The following is a 17,358-nucleotide window of genomic DNA, read 5'->3' as shown; positions in this document are numbered from 1 at the left end:
GTTCACAAGCAAAGCCAGTATTATTCAATTGAGGATGGAAAGAATGATGTGTGTGTGTGTGTGTGTGTGTGTGTGTGTGTGTGTGTGCGCGCGCGTGTGTGTGTGTGTGTGACAGATTGTTGTCGTATATGTGTGCGTATGAGTTTGTGAATCACGATGCAATCATCCTCTGGAGTCCTGAAGTCCAGCCTGTGGATGCTATTAAGTCCAGAGCTGTCAGCTGTCACACACACACACACACACACACACACACACACACACACACACACGCACACACAATTCTTAAACGCCTTGTGTCCGCGTCACAAGAACTGTGTTCAGGTCAAACGCTGCTCTTTATCTTGATGATGTCACCACAGAGTCAGATGCAGCCTGACATCAACACATGGCCATCAGCCAAGCAAACACACACACACACACACACACACACACACACACACACACACACACACACACACACACACACACACACACACACACAACTGTTTATGATTGAGCTGGCCGATAGCGAGTGCAGTAATACATTCTGGTATATTGTCTACACAAACACACACACACACACACACACACACACACACACACACACACACACACACACACACACACACACACACACACACACACACACACACACTCAGTTTGCAGTAAAGACGAGCAGTGTGTATGTATGACAGGAGTCTCTGTTTCCACAGGAGTAATGGAAATAATGATGTCAACCTGAAAGGAATTTCCTCACCTGCTGACGGATCTCTTGCTTGCAGCAGATGTCGACTGATCTTTGTTCACAAACCTCTGACACTCTTCTTTCTCTCTGCTGCCAGTAGCAGTTTAGTGCTGGAAAACCGTGGAAAGATGGAGAACACAAAGTATAGAGAAAACAAATGTTTTAATCTAGTAAGAAAAATAGCAGAACAATGTAGAAGTATTCTGTTGTGTTTCGTCCTGCAGTTAGACTTGTACTCGCTCTGTAAAGCCGTCAGGCGCTGCACACTGAGGTGATAATTCAATATCAGATATCATTATTAATGACTTCACAGCCACTTTTGAACAGTGAAATAAAAGAACAGACACTTTGTTCTTCATCGATCTCCCTCGGGGCTCGAGCGTTTCCTCGTAGACAACAGTTAGCCACCGCGAGGAAAGAACGGACGGCTTCGGCCAAAACAATCCATCAAAAAGAAGTTCACCGACGACTAAACCCCTCACGACACCTAAAAATACACTTTAGCGAGAGAAGTGGCACAAAGGCCACGGGCAAGTGGGAGACTGGCAAGTGGGGAAAAGTCACTTTGTCATCCTTCATCTTGTTTTCAACGAGCCGAGGAGTTCATTTATAGGGAATGACAAACCAAGTCCCTGACCCGAGAGCTTGTTTCTTTTTTCCGCAGTGGAGTGTTCTGCCAGCTCTGGTACGGAGTAGATTGTATTCGGTCTTGGCTGTGGTCCATCCCAACCCTTCAAAGAAATAGGTTATTACCTGTAAACACACTGCCAATCCATGAGCGGCCATCTTCAGAGAAGAAGATATTCGCCGATGGCAGTCGAGCCTTTGGTGACGAAACTGAGCCTCGTTCACGCTCCGGTTTCATGGGAAAAAGATGATCTGAACGACACATGATGAGACACAAATGATGAGACACAAATGATGAGAAAGTTACGATGGCATTTGGCAGCTTCACCTGAGGGGGCCACTTCAGACATAACACTGAGGGTTGTAATTGGGAGAGCAGAAATTTGATCTGCGTCCAGGGCTCCATGTCTTTTTGTGTCACATTATTAGAGGAAGGGGAGTATTTCGATTTTATGCTTCAGTTGTTTTATAAGGGAACAAAGAAAAGATAAAAAAAAGCAACACTGAGAGAAGAAGACTTTCACAACTTCCTCAAACTTCCTTGAGATCCAACACGTTGTGAACATCCATTTTCCTCTTCATGTCATACTTTTTCAGAGTGAATTGGCGGCATCTCACCAATCTCTGAACTCTGCTCATTTACATTCATTAGCTCGGGCTCATTTATGCTGTAGGTGCAATGTAAACACCCCCCCATTAACCGGCGCTTGTTTGTCAGAACAATAATGAGAGGAAACGGCTCATTTGCATGCTAATCGGCGTCATGATATTCAATTTGATGCCGCCGAGCTTTCAAATAGCAACTGCTCAACGGTTTCCAGCTCCTGCCAGTGAGCTCAACATGTGGACACCAACATCGCCCCCTTAAACCTCGCCTTGTTGAGCCTCCTCTTTACTGATGAACACACATAAATACATCGCTGTTCATGGGCTTCACGCAAACGCCGATGGTCACCACTCACTTCGGTCCCAGTACAGAAGACAACGAGCTCGACGTCATCATATCGCCCAGCAGAGGGAGCTAAAAGATCAGCGCCGATCCCTCGGCAGGCCTGTCTGGAGGAGAGAAATGCACGCCGGGGTGGCAGCATAATGGGAAAATGTCTTTATTCCCTCATCTCTCACACGGTGACAGGCAGAACTTTAGGTTGCCATGGAGAGAGCTGCTGAAACGGGGCCATAATTAACAGAGCCACACAACTCGGTTCAACGACACATTCATTACATTTGGAGAAGTTAACGAGGAAATCACAAAGCTCCTCGAAGGCAAATGACTCTGTATATGCATAATGTGTACATATGATAAATGTTGGAAGTCACATTATGAGGTGAATATTACTGTACGGCGCTGCGGACGTCTCCGCAGAGCTAATGACAAGCATGCGGTCTGCCCCTGCAGTCAAGGACTGGATGTGTGTGTGTGTGTGTGTGTGTGTGTGCATGAATGTGTGGGTGCTTTTGTGTGCTGAGGGAATGACTAACCTCCTTGTCAGGGAGACACAAAACATATGACCATTTTCTCAGTTGTCACACACATACTGTACACTCTCCAGCTCCAGATGCACTTTGGCATCTCACTCTCTCTTTCTTTCTCTCTCTCTCTCTCAGTCCTTCCCTCTGCTCTCCATGAGCTCCGGCTGCCCCGGGGAGGCTTCTGTCGCAGCTCGGGGGCCGACAGTGGGCCTGCTCGCGGGTTAGCGGAGTCGCTAGAGCACGCGGGAGGAGTCGCCCAACCACCTGTAGGCCTGCCAAGAGCACTTAAGCACAAAACCGTCTGACACAATTAATCTCAAGGATGTCTGGAAAGTCCCACTTGACTCGCTTGTTTAAATAACAATGAAGCTCCCCAGGAAATGGAGAGGCCAGACATAATGCCAAAGGTGCAAGGAGTCACAAGTGAAGAGCAGGGTTCAGCGAGGAAGCAGACTTTAGGCCGCTCTGCAGAGTAGCCGAGCCCAAAGGCGGCGCCTCCGTGCCCCCGGCCTGCAGGCCGGGCAGCAGGCAACAGGGTCAACCAAAAGAGAGAGGCAAGAGCGCCTCTCGGCCTCTGAATACTTCGGCCTGTATTTTTATCTGGCCAAAAAATAATGAGCAATCTGAAAAACGGTTATTCTCGCATTTCAATTAGCCTGATTAAAGAGAGGGCAGCGGGCGACGCGGAAGAATGGCGAGCACTACGACACAGTGTTGCAGGTGTATGCGTGAGTGTGTGTGAGGGAGAGAGAGAGAGAGAGAGAGAGAGAGAGAGAGAGAGAGAGACTCTCCAAGGGGTTCAGCTGGAACACTGCATCAGCAGTCAGAGAATGAGGAATTAACCATTTGCTTTCTCCCCTTCCACAGCCTGAAGCATTTACACAATCTGGTACTGGCTGCCAGAGAAGATGCAGCATCACAAAGCCTCTCCATCAATCTATCATCAATCATTCATATCACTGACTATGTGGTCTGAACTCGGTTATTCGGCTATAATACTGGCCGAGGGTGTGCTTATCGCCAGCTGTCCGCAGTGAGACGGTTGTGTTATCGGTTCATGTTTGATTTTTTTTTTTTTTTTTTTTTTACGGTACGGATGTGAAGGAGATGCTGGCAGCGAAAGAGTTAAGCGTAAGTTCAGCATCCACTGACAGTGAGAGCCAGATGGTCATGTAGAGCACTTGCAGTGACATGGGCCTACACAGCTCCCCCTGCTGGAACACACACACACACACCTACACACACACACACACAAACACAAACGCACGCGCGAACATCTCTGGCAGATAACAGCGGCTGTGATTCCCAGGTTATTTACCCATCTATCTCCCTCCCTCCCTCGACTCTTCTCTCACTTCCTCGCTCCTCCTCTTTCCATTTCCCCCGGTCTCAGTCTGATGGCCAGAGTTAATTGGCTGCTGTCTAATTGCTGCTCATTAGCCTGAGTAACCAAACATGTGAGACGCAGCAAACAAAACCTTCCTCGGGCTCTCACTCGGCTCTGCGCTGTGTGTTTTGTTTTTGTAATTCCTATTCCTAGTCATCCCCCCCCCCCCCGAACCCAAACCCCTCCTGTGGCTTTCCGCGCATTACATAGCTTTGTTTGTCGCTTAATCTTTCCCTTCGTCGCTTCACTCGCCCAGAACGGGAAAACATTTGAAAGACATAGATGAATAAGTTCAATGCCAAACCCAATAAACATAACATTTTCCATTATTGGATGGCGTGGCAGAAACATCTTTTGAAGTTCCCGTTCCTGCCGGCGTTCGACGGTGTGTTGTAATGTGTTTGATGTAAAATAAAAATGTCTGCTGCGTGATCTTCTCCCACTCTATCTCCATTGCCCCCATAAAATAGTTCATACGCACACACGCGGGACCCAGCATATAGATTATTGTCTTTACACACAGCTTAGAAATGCTCATAATGTACAAACACTCACTCACATGGTGAGACACACATCTGAGAGGCCGGTCTCCTCGCCCACACCCGTTGGCATTTGGCAGATTCTGTATATTTGGGCAGAGCCCCTCCCATAAGCCGAGCCTTCTCAGCTGCCCTCCCTACTTAATCTATGTTAGAAAAACCTCAGGGGTTTAATTCCTTTCTCAAGGCAAAGTGCTTTGCTGGCATAGCAGCCAAATCCATACACAAGGAGTGCATCAAGCTTTAAAGTGGACATCTCAACAGCGGAGCAGTTTAGGCGGAGTGACGTGAAATATAGACCATAGTGTGTTCCTGCAGGAGGAGACACAAAAGAACAAGAGTCGGTCTCGGGCTGCTGTTGTCCTCGGGGGGGAAAGTGGAGGACAGCGGTGAAAAACACTGGAAGCGGTGAGGAGAATTACACAACATGTGAATGCATTCGCTTACACAGACAGACACACACACACACACACACACACATGCCCACTGGTAAACCTTGTGATATGCCAAGAAGATTATTTACTCCTCAAGAGCAGGCCCTAAATGATTGGATTAGTCTCCTGGCTCTGTGGCTCCTGTAGCACCAAGAGACAGGATGTGATGAGACATTACTAACGTTCCAGATGCACCGCGAGAGAGGACGGAGCAGTAAATATGAAGCAGGAAAAAAATAAGATAAAAAAACAGGAAGACAGAACATCTAAAAATATTACCCGGATCAGCTTCACCATCCCAACGCAGACTCTAGTGAGTCAGACCTGTCTCTCTGTGCCACCATACACACCCAAATATTTATAACTGTATTTATTGCCCAGTAAGAGAATCAGAGACATTTAGAGATCTTGAGCTACGTCGATACAGACACAGTTAGTGACAGATAAAAAGCCAGATACTTAGACCAGAGTTTATTTGAGCAAAAACAGAGCTAAAAGAGAGTGAATAATGGACTTACATTCATCAAGTGGACACAAACACATCTCCAAATAAATGATAAAGTCATAAAATCAACTTAAAAGGCAATATATTGTTTCACTTGTTTCTTCTAACACCAAAAGGCAACAAAAAAGAAAAAAGAATTAGTTCTAGTTTTGAGATGAAATAAATTAAAGAAATGCTCAGAATGCCCGAAAAAAAAGGGTAAATTATGAGGTTATGTTACGTAATTAGATAATTAGGTAAACGGAGCCAATGGAATAGTCTGATGCACTTTCATTTATTTGGAGTGTGTTTTTGGCCACCTGGCAAATGTAAATGTAATATTCACTCTCCTGTTGAGCTGCAGGGAAATACAGAGTGTGTGAAATATACAAGTCATCTATTCCATTGACAGCGCACAGAAGGCTTTAACGCTGAAATAAATGCAGCAAATAGGGGCACCGAATGCAAAAGTCCAACTATATAGACATTCTTAAAATTCCAGCATAAAAGGTAGATTGTGCGTTTATGTTTGAGATGTTCAGCTCCCTTCAGAAGCTCCTTGAGGCTTTTCCAACATTTTCAGGGCGCTCGTTGCTGCCTCACCAACTGTTCTTCTTGGATGCACAATTCAGCCATGCAAGCCTCTCTCTCTCTCTCTCTCTCTCTCTCTCTCTCTCTCTCTCTCTCTCTCTCTCTCTCTCTCTCTCTCTCTCTCCTTCGCCCATCACACAAAACACGCAGTGCTCAAAAATCATGTCGTAAAAAAAAAAATCACCGGACAACTGATTTTGACGTTTGCCGTGGCAGAAAGAAAGTCTCCCCTCTGCAGCCCCGCCCCCACCTGCCCGACCTGAGAAGTAACAGATTGTGTAAGACTCGTCTTAAAAAATCTCAGTCCTGCCACGAAGGTTCACCCGATGAATTTGAGGTTCCTGACCTTAACACATCCCGCATACGGGGCCTGTCCAAACAGCCCCCGGCTGAGGGCGCGGAGGCTGAAAACCCCCCAAAGAGCCCGTGCAGGAGGCTGCGCTGACCTCGCTGAGTTTGCTGGAGGGGATTTCTGCCAGATGCTCTGACTGTGCTGGCTGGTGATGTTGCGTTCAGGGGAAACGCCACCGAGCCTTCCTCCAGTGAAGGTATCCAGGAGTCGAAGACGCAGAGAACAAAACAATTAATCAGGTAAACGGGGAAAATGGAACATTGAAGTGGGTGATAGAAGTGGCCGATCGGTGAGTCACAACAAAGACAATAAAGAGTGAAATAAGAATGAGAGACAGCTAGAAAGAGAGAGAGAGAGAGAGAGAGAAAAGAGAAAGAGAGAGAGAGAGAGGTGGGCGATTGGTCCTATGAAAGAGTTGTCATGGTAACAAGTGATCATGATGAGGTTGAGGATGATCAGAGAAGACTTTTTGAAAGAAAGTGCAAACACATACAAAAGACGCGTAACGTCATCAGAGAGGAAATTGCAATACAAGACAGTGTTGCGCCAGAGTTGGAGACGTGGGATGGAAACCAATTTAAAAAGTTTCACGGTTACGTTTTAAACTTTAACAAACTATCGTTTCATTTACATGAAGGTAAGCTGAGGAACAGTCGGCCTACAGCAAATCACCTCTCATGGGAAATATTGTTTCATTAAATAAGTGGGCTCTCTGTGCTACTCTTTATTGCAAAAACATTTGAATTTATTTAATTAGTATAAATCAGTCTAAATATTTTGTCTCGTATCGAGGCTCAGAGTCCATCGTGTGAACACTTTTATCTGCGGTGGTCTGTTCACTTCTGCTCTGCTGATCTTTTCTACGGGCCCAGAACCTTTTTTTTTTTTTGCATATCTGTTAGTTGTTTACTTCATTTTTGGGGAATAAGACCCTTTTGTTGCCACTTGGCATCACACAATCGCACAAGATGCATTGAACAATGCCTAAAAATGACACACCAACACTGTTCCCTATACATGGGGACATATAAATGATGAATGAATTAATGCAATTAACAAGATGTATATGTTTGTGTCCCGTGCACCACAGACTCTTTAGACCTGTAGCTTACCTCTGGACCTTTATACCCATCGATCTCTTGTTTAAGTAAATCCCACAAGGCTACAACGCAACCAAACACAGACAGGTAGATAATCTGCCCACTTGTTCACCACACATATCATCTGTCCGTTTGTGTTTATTGCCCTGTTGGAGCCTTTTTTTTGTTTCGGGGCGATGTTTCCTGGTTTTTACAGATGTCAGCAACAACTTCGGCGAGTAGCCTCCAGTGTTCTCATAACCGACAGAAAGTATGAGCGGAGCAGCGAGACAGCAGCCAGAGTTGTTGGACGGCACCCTGTCCTTTTGTTCAGCCGCAGGACTTTGTTCGGCGCAGGTTAAAGTATATGTTCTGTTTTGTTGGTGCTGGTGAGAAAGTAAAACCTGGTGAGCTATTGGCAACTTTGAATGTGTGTCCCCTTGGGCGAGACAAGACAGAGCCGACAGACAGAGACACCGCTCCTTAGCGATGTCTGAGTCTGCCTCCTCTGTCTTTCCTCCCTAAGAGGTACAACTTTCCTCTCAAGCTGCATTTCAAACCTTTTCTTTTGACTTCATTACTTACTGGAGCCCTTAGAAAGTACACATCATTGCATGCAGCATGCAAGCAATTGGGGCATGCCACTTCATCGTAACATTGCGCCTTGAACTGCAATCTGTCATTGAGGCTTCTGTCAATGAGCTGGCAACGAGATGTCATCAGGCCGTGCGGTCTGTCGCTGCTCTCTCGGCGGCTCAGACAATGTGACGTATCTTCGCCTAGGAAGCCGGAAAAGCGTGCCGGCATGCATACCGCAGAATCAGACCCGCTGCAAGTCGGACATCATTGTATTTTTTTGGCCTACTGCGTTTGACATACTATGCATTGGGACATACTAAATGGTTTGCTCACATGGGTATCAGAGCACACTCGTAGTCTTGAGTTTGGCCAGTCCTCCCAGTGAGCTTCTAACCTCTGCTCTCCGCTAGCTGCATCACCTGGGGACCTCCAGCCTCTGTGCTCATTTCAAACGACACACAAGTTGTATATCCGTCGTGATTTAAACAAACAAACCTGGACCATGAAGTCTCAACCTTTGTCCACAATGGTGTACGGTTCACCCTACTTCTGCTGCAAACGAAAATGAGAAAAGCAGCTCCTTTATTAAGATAACAACAGGTGTCGGCTCGAGCCGCCAGGGATCTTTACCTCCACAGAAAACTCCAACTAAAGAAAAACATTGTCATCGTGGATTATATGTCTCGAAAATTGGACAACTAATCTGAGACGAGGCACAGCGGAGACCAGTGGAAGAAAAGCCTGACTGACCAGAGCATCTGTCTTTCTGCGCCTTTTTCTTTTTTTAGGTGAGCTACCATGAACCAGGCAGTAAATCATTAGGCAATGGAAATGGGAAAAACACAGTGTTGTTTATCAGCCTGCCATGTTTCTCATTCCCTCGATTCTATTTAGTTTTTGACAACTTGTGATTTGAACAATGCCACGTATCAGGAGAATATGATATTATAGACGTGTAGCAAACTAACCCCCCCAAAAAAAATATAATGGCATTCATCATGTGACCCTCACCTTGCAGGTTGTCTACCAATGGAAAAATCCATCTTATCAGACAAAATAATCATCAAATAATGCGGTTGTGTCCGGCCGGGCCAATCTCCATCCCGTGAAGAGCGATGGCCGAGGTTCAGGTGTGTGACGCCATGACACGCGATGCGACTGTTATCCTGAAGAGTTAGCATGTTAGCAGACCTGAGTGTTTCTTCATTTAAAGAAGAGCAACAGCACTGAAGGCCTTTCTTGGCGGTAAAAGATGTTTTTGCTCTTACCCCCCCGATGATTCATCCAACAACCTGCCAAGCATTCTTTAAAAGTGCCTGCTTTTTTTTTTTTCAACAAACAGTTTCCAATATTGGCTTGTCAGATGGTTCTGTGTTGCAAACCATCTGGTGCATCAAGGAATATGGCTCCACAGGGTTTCACAAGTCTTGTTGACCACAGTTACCCCTCCAAGAAAACATGTTTCGTCCTCTGTGTTTTGGTCTGATGTGTCTACTTATCTCCAGGAGGAAGATCAAGATGCCAGAGGCCCGATAACAGCCAGACCTGCCCTCCCACGATCCCACTTCACTTCAGGACCTGCTTGACGTCTGCGCGACATCTAAACCTCCACCAGCAGTTAACGGCCAACCGTTCAAAATCACGTTTAACCAGAATGGGTCAAAACCTACTGTTGTGTGTCATTAAACTTTTTATTTTACATTTGCCAAATAAATGGAATGCTCTTCATATTTTTCATCAAAACATAACATTTGAACTCACTTTGCCGCGTCAAAATACCACCGTGGTCTTAGTCACTCTTAATCTCTCTCGGTGGGCTCTTTTCCCCTCCAGCGTCTCTCGGTCTACTTTCCTTAATATGTCTGTACACGTGTGATGTTTAGACGCATGTGGCCGCTGAAAGAGCTTCATAGTATCCAAGTGTGAAAGCGAGGGCCTCGGTGTGTGTTTGTGTGCACATGCAGGATGATTCGCACCGCGTATAGGAGGTATTGACACGAGAGTGCCTGTTTTTAGAAGGACCGAGGCGCCGTCCGCCTGGCTTTTAGTTCTCTCGATCCCATTTGTTAAACTTTTCTTCTCTCTATTCTGCTCTCCTGTCCGCTGTCTGTATCCTGATTCCCTCGCTATGCATTCCTGTCCTCTTCTGTTACGTGTCTCAGCCTCTCTCTGTGCTCCGCTGTGACAGTTAACAGAGGTCACTGTTTACTCTCATTTATCAGTCAATCATCACCAGCTGCAGGGTTCCAAACAAAGCTATTTTTCCATCCTCCATTCTTTCTTTTTTTTTCATCGCTGCTACCAGGGAAAACGACAAAGACGATGACAAGACATTGTGATGTGTTAATTCAATACACTACGTAGGATATGTTTCTTCCTCTTCTTCTGTTTTAATATGATTTCCGCCTTTTCTCAGGCAAACGTGTGATGACAAAGATACAATTATTTTTTGTCAGTGTGACAAGTTATTAGTAATGCGGCTGGAAATAGACTATTATGTGGCAGGATAATAAATCGGGTAAGGGACCCTGGAGATTTTATTTTGTCCATTTGGTGAACTGTTAGATACAAGGAGTGTTACGGTTTTATGATTTTGTCAGTGTGATAAAATCTTTGATGTAGATAACTAAATGCTCAGCAGGGACTTTGGTCTTGACTGCTCTCTTAATGTGAACCTTTTAGATGAGGATTCAAAATGTTTTGTTTTTTTTATAAATCTTTGTCTTGATCTCGGCTCGCCATTATCATCATAAAAAGCACAAGATCAAATTTGGATTCACTTAAGCTAAGGTAATTCAAGTACCCCTCCACTCTCATTTGCCAATGTAATGCCTGTAATTAGCATTTTTATGAATAAATAACAGTGTGCATTGAGAATAGATTTTGTGCAAAATGCATGTAGAATTTCCATGCCGGAGTTTAGAAAAGGACCTGGATGTTTTCTGTGCTGTGTGGCCCATTAGATGTTGTCTGGGCACAGTCTGTGAGAATGATTAATTCATCGCTGTGGTGTCTTTAAATATGAACGTGCCTCCACAACAGAACTAAGAGGAGGATTTCCTTTTTGCCGAAGAATTATGACTCCACAAGCTTCTTGTTTAACCATAAACATTGTTATTACTTTACCACAATCTTTTCCTACATCTAACCAAGTCGTTTTGTTGCCTGAACCTAAGCTCGTTGATCACGTGCGCACAGATGTTTCCTTTAAAAAGACAGTGTGTGCCTGAAATGAGCAAACACCAAGCTGCTATATTTGACGAATTGGAAGTGAGCATGCAACTTTTTGTTTGAAGAGATTTATGGCTGTGATTTGATGCAGAATTGGACATCCGCATATCAAAACTTCTAAACTTCAACTTCTAGCACATTCTGCCACTGCTTGACGTGCAAATTGAAATACAATAAAAACACAGTTTTCTTCATTTTATCGGGCATTTTATTGGGCCTGCCCTCTGGGAATAAGTCAAGGACCCCAAAGCGCCGCCCTGAGGAACACCTCTTTAAAAACAACCACTTTAATAAACTGTCTAACCCTATTCCCCATCAACCATGGAGGGATTCATTATCTTGCCTGTGATGTTACCATAAAACCCAGAAGCATCTTTATGTGCCTCCTCTGCTTCACTTGAGGCCTGCTGGAATATCATGATCTAATTGTGACTCCAATAAGACGGTCGCACTCTAACTAGATCATGGCTCTGTATACCTCAGCTGCTCTTCTCTTTGAGGTTTTCAAGGTGCACGCACACACACACACACACACACACACACGCACACACACACACACACACACACACACACACACGCACACACACACACACACACACACACACACATTCAAATAGACTAAAAGCCATGTCCTTTTTTGGCTCAGAGCCGAACACCGGCCCTCGATTCCCTCTCCGCTCTCCACCGCCTGACATCCAAGCAACACCTTCGCCTCACACTCCCCCATCCCCGCCTCCTCTCATCCCAGGGATGCTTCCATAAAAAAGAGTAACATTTTATTTACCCCCCCCCCCCCACCCAATCCATCCCCCCACCCTCCCACTCTCCGGTGGCATGGCCAGGAGTATTTTTATCTAATCACAGCTCAAATCCTGGGCCCTTTTTACCCACCCATGTGCCCTCCAGGCTGAGAGTGGCCATTACCCACCACACCATTCCCGGACCCCCTCCGGGTTAACACACACACACACACACACACACACACACACACACACACACACACACACACACACACACACACACACACACCACCTCTCTCCCTCTCTGGCTTTCTTTCAACCCGCCCCACATACATCAGTATGTCTTTAGCACTCGCCGGGCTGTACAGGCAGTGCGAGGAGAGACAGAGTATTAGTATTCAGAGCACAGGGAGGAGAAAGAAAAAAGGAAAGGGAGCGAGCGAGCGAGTGAGTGAGCGAGCAACCGAGTGAGAGGGAGGGAGGGGATAGTGAAATAGAGAGGAGGGGAAAAAAAAAATACAAGGAGTTGGGGGGAGGGAGGGGGGCAATATATGAGGAGAACACAGGAAACGGGAAGGAAGAAACATCATATTGTTCATTTCTCTCTCACAGTCTGCCATCCCGTTTGCGGGGCTCATTGCTCGGTGCTTGAGAGAGAGAGAGAGAGAGAGAGAGGAGAGAGAGAAAGAGAGAGAGAGAAAGAGAGGAGGGGGTGGACAGAGCGAGAGAGGGCGGAATGCCCCTTTACAAGCGTCGCATCTGACTAAAACAGCGGAGAGGCTCGTAAATCGTACATTGGAGAGAGAGACAGTGGTTTCTGCAACACCAAGGTAGGACGATGTTCCCTTTGTTACCACTGTAACCAGCAGACATTGTGATATCTACGATGTGTGTGTGTCTGTGTGTGTGTATGTGTGTGTGTGTGTTATTCGCATCATACCTCCTTTGATCCAGCATCCCGCACTGGGCTGTGCTGAATATGCCCTAAATCTAGCAGCATGTGTCTGTTTTCCATAAATACTTAATGTATATTATTTGTGCAGCAGCCAGGCTCTTCCATATCGCATCCTGCCTTCTGGTAGGTATGTCTCGAGCATATAGAGGGATGCATGTTGTGGAGGCAGTCATCTCCTTGCTAGCCTAAACAACATATAACAGGCTCGTATCTTTTTTCCCCCACACACTGTTTCAATGGCAGTTATCCTCACAGAGGATGATGATTGAACTTTTTCTTTTTTTCCCCCCCCCCCTCTCACGCAAACGTTATTAGATGTAAGATGAACAGACAGTGGGGGTGCGCGCACGAGCACGCAGAAAACACACAGAAGACAGGTTGACGTGCGTAAGACGTGCGTAATTCCCCCTCCACCCCACCCACTACCCCCCCCCCCCCCCTACCATCAAAGGCACAGTGGCTCACACCACAGAGGATTATATTCATGCAAATGGTCAAAAAAAAACAACCACTGAGACACTCTGACTCACCGACTCTGACATAGCGGTAGGTGAAAAATGAAGTGAGGACGGCCTGCTGTCTGTGTCTGTATGTGTGTGTGTGTGTGTGTGTGTGTGTGTGTGTGTGTGTGTGTGTGTGTGTGTCATTACACTCCCTGTCTGTAAATAGGTCCCTCTCTGCAGCTACTGGCTGTGCAAGAGACCGGATGAGCAGCACCAATATCCCAGGGTTCCTGGCTTGCCACTTTCTCTATTTCCTGCCCCATGCTAGATACTTCTCAGACACTTGCAGCTCCAACAGGCCCGAGAGTGGCAGTAAGGTGTGAGCCTGAACAGCAACCTTTGATATGTGTGAATGCGGGATAGAAATAGGCGGCGATATGACTGCGAACGGCTGCTCGACTGCGTGTTTGTAAAGATGGACGTGGTCCACAGCAGATGTTAAGGCTTTCTCCTATACCTCATGGTACTCATTTGCTGAAAGGGTGTCCAGGAGCTATTATAGGAACAACCTCAAAGCTGAGGCTCGGCAAAGCTATTACCTCTAGTCAATAGACATTAATATCTCCATGCTCAATCTTGGCCTCATACGGCGCCGTCTCTGCCCCGGCGAAACACAGTAGTGCTCCACTGGAGTAACCAAGAGATGTGTTGTAGTGGCCCTATCTGTTTACCCCTGTGCATCAATCTGTCACAGCCGAGTGAGCAGAGAGGAGCGATGATAGCATTGTCTCACGCAGACATTGCTTTGGCCTCGAAAGGAAGCGATGCAAAACAAAAAGGAGGATGTGCCAGCGTTGTCGGAGAGAGGTCGTGACCTCTATGAATCAGGGGTAGTTCAGACAAATCGCGGATGATCTAAGGGTACACGAATACATTGATTTGAGCTGGTACACAATGTGATACGGCCCAGCAGGGCACAGCAGAGCAGACAGCATCAAAGTCTAAAACAGAGAGGGAGCGGGTCACACCGCCAAGTCGCCCGTCTGGAGATTATCACAGACTGGAAATGACACGGTGTTTAAGAAAATACCGTCAATGCGAAAAAAATTGCCGTGAAAGTGCCGACGCGGGAAGTGTGACGTTCGCTTTAACACTTAAGCAAATCACATTGAAGCGAAGAAAAAAACAATAACAATAACAAAAGCATTCAGGGAAATGATGAGAGTTTCAATAAAATATGACTTCCAGGTAAAAAAAAAATAAAAGAAAGAGCCCAGCAGCAGATAGGAAGAAATGAAAGCAGGTTCAGGGAGATCCGACTGAAACATCCTATTAGGTATAACCAATGGATTAGTCTCTTTTGTCTACAGAAGCATTATGTTCTCACACAAAAAAGGGTCTGACTGTTCTCAGTTACATTTCACAATTATGAAGGTGTTCAGTTTCTCTCCATTAAAATAGTTAGACATTTCACAATAACGATAATTCCTATTAGATAGAGGGGGTGAGACTGAAAGAGACTTTTATTAAGTGAATAAGGATAAAATCTTAAGCCTGATTGTTAGGTGAACTCCAAAATTTAATTCAGAAGCACCTCAAGCCACTACGGCGGTTTCACTGCTAACACTAATAATATTAATCCTGTTTTCACTGAACTGGAAAAGCTTAAATTATAGCAGATTCCTATTCCATATATACATACACACATGATGATATGGGGTTGCAACAGATCACAGGTTTTGCGGTAAGCATCTCAAAGTCTTCTGCTTCTTATTCAGCAGACAGCAGCATTTCAAATGCCCTATCACTGTAATTCCCAAACCCAGCTGAGGTGTGTGATTCATCCCTCAGAGACAGATTTCACGTACAGATTTCAGATTCCAGTCGCAGTCTCGAACATGATCCTTGTTACTGAAGAACCTGGTCCCTGGGTTGTTTTTTTTGTGTTTTTTTTATCAAATTCACACTCGCCCCGCTCGAGGATTATTTTTGTTGTAGTTTGTTGCTGTTTTCTGAGCAAGAGAGAACAACACTGGAACCCTTGTTTGAGGAGTGCGGGGCCAAAACATAAGAAAACACAACCGCCCAAAAAACAGTGCATTCGATTAATGATTAATATGTGTGGTGTATTCCCCAGCAATAGGAAATAGGAATACTGTGTCGACTTGTTTTGTTCCTCACATTTTGGATGTGCTTCCTTACCCAAATTGGTGTTGCGGTTGTTGGATTTTTCTTTCTACCCGTTCACCTGAAGGGCGGCTGGAAATCTGTCCTTCCCGTGCAAATACAAGAATGATCCCTTCATTATAGAGGGGTACAAATATGAACGCCTCATCTGCTTTACACCTATAAGCTAGATTTAGGGCGTAATGGCCATTAAAAATGAGACGTTTAACGGATGCTCTCATCCTCAGTGATTAACAGCAAGGGCCTTACTCATGAACACCTGTGTAGGGTTGATCTCACAGCCCCCGATATGCCCTTGAATTTGGGTTCATACCCTTTGATGCCGACTGTGTTTGGTCCCTCATTCTGGTCCAACTGCCCCCCCCCCCCTCAGATCTAACTCATGATCTAATTGGCTGTCTTATCCCATGATTGGGCCTATTTCCCTTCTTCTTTCAGTCACGTGATTGGACACTATCTCCGTCGTGTGATTAGACCGTGACCTTGTGCTTGCGGTCCTGTCTCCTCTGCCCAATCGGACAGTGACCTTACTGGTCGACTGGTCTGTGTTGTGGTGTATTAGTTCCCTGAGATTATTGATCCCAGCCAGAGCGGCAGTCAATGGAGCGTCTGTGGGTGGTTTAGTGTTGCTCTGTACAGTGGGAATGCGCGTTTATGGGCATGGTGCGCGATCTGAGTGTAATGATTTGTCAACATGTTTCTGAAGGCATATTTATCCGTGAATAACCAGCCTCGGTAAATATTTTGCTCCTTGTAAATTGCAATCCCCCAAACCCTTGATTACCATTGTTGCTGTGTCACCCCTCGCCGTCAGCTTCCTATGGTTTTTTTTCTGCCCTTCTCTGCTCCTGTTTTTTTTCTCCCTTCCTCTTTATCTGTCTCGCCTCCAATTTAATGTCAGCATCTCTTATATCCCTCTCTCTCTCCGCCTCCCTCTTCTCTGTCTTGCCACACAATCGTTCTCTCCGTCTGTCTGTCTCCTACATTTCTTCCTTGCCCCTCCCTCCCTCCTGATGCTCTCACTGGCATTTGAGGCGGCCGGTTTTGTGCCAGACAACCATTCCTCAGATTGAGATATCCTGGGTTTTAAAGTCACTCAGACAGATTTACTATCTTAATGGGAGAGAGTGGTTGGGGGACGAAAGGAGGGCGGGTTTGGGACGTAAGGTCTGCGCGGCATTTTGATTTGCTAATTTCTGATTCATCTCTGCACTAGTCCGAGCTGAGATGGACAGATAAATAGACTGCATTTTCTGAGCTTCTTTGAGACTGACAGACTATCCTAATGTGACAATCAACTTTTCAAAAGGAGACAGGGACTGAGGGCGAGCGAGAGAGAAAAGCTGTGTCCCTGTCTCCAAGAGGACAGGGAGGAAGCTCTGAACGGGGAGTGGAAACATTTCTTGTTTCGGAACTTGTTCAGAGTGAAATATGTCTTTGCCTAATGCCGTGATTGATGGATAGGTGGGAGACAGATGGACACGTAAGGAGCGCTCTGCTCGCGAGGTGCCACTCAATGCACAAAGACTGACG

At 45.8% G+C, this 17,358-nt stretch overlaps 1 protein-coding gene across 2 annotated transcripts in view; it reads left to right on the top strand.

The window, feature by feature from the left end:
* Positions 1–12,801: 12,801 nt before the first annotated feature.
* Positions 12,802–17,358, top strand: part of syt3 (synaptotagmin III) — a 32,118-nt gene continuing 27,561 nt past the window's right edge. The window contains exons 1-2 of one of the 2 annotated variants that reach the window (XM_068578731.1): positions 13,658–13,741; positions 13,865–14,015. The gene's annotated coding sequence lies outside the window, so the exon portion shown is untranslated. Of the gene's footprint in view, positions 13,071–13,657; positions 13,742–13,864; positions 14,016–17,358 lie in introns of those variants that run through there. The other variant, XM_068578730.1, reaches the window with a different exon arrangement.

Source organism: Clinocottus analis, unplaced genomic scaffold (genome assembly GCF_023055335.1).
Source record: "Clinocottus analis isolate CAN_PGR_092001 unplaced genomic scaffold, fCliAna1.0.p SCAF_16, whole genome shotgun sequence".
Classification (NCBI taxonomy): Eukaryota; Metazoa; Chordata; class Actinopteri; order Perciformes; family Cottidae; genus Clinocottus; species Clinocottus analis.
Note: the sequence above shows the minus strand (reverse complement) of the source record. Positions and strands in the feature narration are given on the sequence as shown.